Source organism: Mandrillus leucophaeus, unplaced genomic scaffold (genome assembly GCF_000951045.1).
Source record: "Mandrillus leucophaeus isolate KB7577 unplaced genomic scaffold, Mleu.le_1.0 Scaffold530, whole genome shotgun sequence".
Classification (NCBI taxonomy): domain Eukaryota; kingdom Metazoa; phylum Chordata; class Mammalia; order Primates; family Cercopithecidae; genus Mandrillus; species Mandrillus leucophaeus.
Genome location: NW_012105698.1, coordinates 983658 through 985980, shown reverse-complemented (window position 1 = coordinate 985980; position 2323 = coordinate 983658).

The following is a 2323-nucleotide window of genomic DNA, read 5'->3' as shown; positions in this document are numbered from 1 at the left end:
CAAATAAATAAATAAATAAATAAATAAATAAATAAATAAAACTTAAATTATTTGGCCAAAAATGTCAGTAACACAGAGGCTGAAAATCTTGTCTTATAATTTAGTGTTTGCCTACTTATCCTATCAGTAAATGAGTGTTGAAATCTAATCTAATTGTGGGTTTATTTTTTTCACCCATCAGTTGCTTCAATTTTTGCTTCATGTATTTTCAAACTGTTTTTAGGTGTTTACACGCTTAGGATCGCTATGTTTTGTTCATGAATAGACTCTTTTATCATTGTGAAATGCCGCTTTTTATCTCTGGTAACATTCTTTGTATTAAAGTCAGTTTGGCCAATGTCAGTATAACCTTTCCAACTTTCTTATCATTTCACAAGGTCTATCTTATTTTTCTCCATCTTTTCACTTTTAGCCGACCTATGCCTTTGTATCTGAAGCTTAATTTTTGTAGTCATCATATCATGGTCTTGATTTTTTTCAGCTTGGTCATTTTCAGCCTTTTACTTGGCCTGTATAGACCATTTACATTTTTATAATAGCTTTATTGAAGAATAATTTACATACCGTACAATGAACTCATTCAGGTTAAAAATTCAGACTGGGCACCGTGGCTCATGGCTGTAATCCCAGCACTTTGAGAGGCCAAGGTGGGAGGATCGCTTGAGCCCAGGAGTTGGAAACCAACTGGGGCAACATAGCGAGACTCATCTCTACAAATAATAATAGAAAAAATTAGCCAGGCACGGTGGCGGGGCACTTGTAGTCCCAGCTACTCGGAAGGCTGAAGCAGGAGAATTGCTTGAGCCCAGGAGGGTGAGGCTGTAATGAGCCATGATCATTGTGTTCATAGAGAGCACCACTGCACTGTAGCCTGGGCAACAAAGTGAAACTTCGTCTCAAAGAAAATAAATAAAGTACAAATTCAATGGCTTTAGTGTATTAACGGAGTTATGCAGCCATCACTGCAATCAACTTCAAAATATTTTCATTAACCCAAAAAGAAATCCACACTTCTTTATCATCACTCCCCAGTCCTCCCCATCTGCTTTCCCTACCCTAAGCAACCACTCGTCTACTTTCTGTCTTTCTAGATTTGGACATTTATATACACAGAATGGTACAACATGTGGTCTTTTGTGACTGGCTTCTTTCACTAAGCATAATGTCCTCAAGGTTCATCCCTATTAGAGCATGTATCAATACTCCATTGCTTTTCAGTTGTCAAATATTCCACTAAATAGATAATGCCATATTTTGTTGTTCCATTTCGGTTGATGGACACTTGGGTTGGTTCCACTTTTTGACTATTATGAACCATGCTGCCATGAACATTTGTGCACAGGTTTTTGTATGGGTGTGTATTTTCATTTCTTTTGAGGAAGTATTTGCTTTTTAATTGGGAAGGTTCCCCCATTTTTTTTTTTTGTAAAATTCTTGTTTTTTTTTTTTTTTTTGGGAAGGTTCCCCCATTTTTTTTTTTTGTAATTTACTATGCTGACTATGTTTTGTTTCATTTTGTTTCATCTTCTGTAGTAATTTGTAATCAAGCCACCTTTTAAAATTTTCTAAGTTCTCTCTAGTGCTGTTAGTAAATAATATGTAAAATTACGTAATTTTACATATATATAAAAATTATATATCTAATTTCAGAATGCTTTTTATTTTAATAAAAAACATAAAGTAACTAACCAGCTCACACAACTTGAAAACCCAGAGGAACCACAGCCGGGTGCAGTGACTCACACCTGTAATCCCAGCATTTTGGGAGACTGAAGTGGGCAGATCACTTGAGGTCAGGAGTTTGAGACCAGCCTGACCAACATGGTGGAATCCCATCTCTACTAAACACACAAATTAGCTGGGCATGGTGGCATACACCTGTAGTCCCAGCTACTTGGGAGGTTAAGGCACGAGAATCACTTGAACCCAGGAGGCAGAGGTTGCAGCGAGATGAGATTGTGCCATTCCACTCCAGCCTTGGTGACAAAGCAAGACTCCATCTAAGAAAACAAACAAACAAAAAAACCAAGGAGCCAGACTCCAGGCAACACTTGCACCGTGGCCCCACTCAGCCACCGTGCTAACAGCATCATCCTAAGGGAAGACCCAGCAGCTCCTGGGCTCCCTGCTCCCTCACATGCATTCCCCCTGAAGGTTTTTCATGTCATGGGCTCACCCTGAACCGATTACTGTGGAAAGGGCCTTCATGAAGTTACTCAGCGCTTTCCTTTCTCCAGGCCTTTGTTCAGATCCTCCTTGTCCCCCTAGAATGTCCTCTCCAGTCGGATCTGACAGATGGCACATTCCAGACATCACTTCTTCC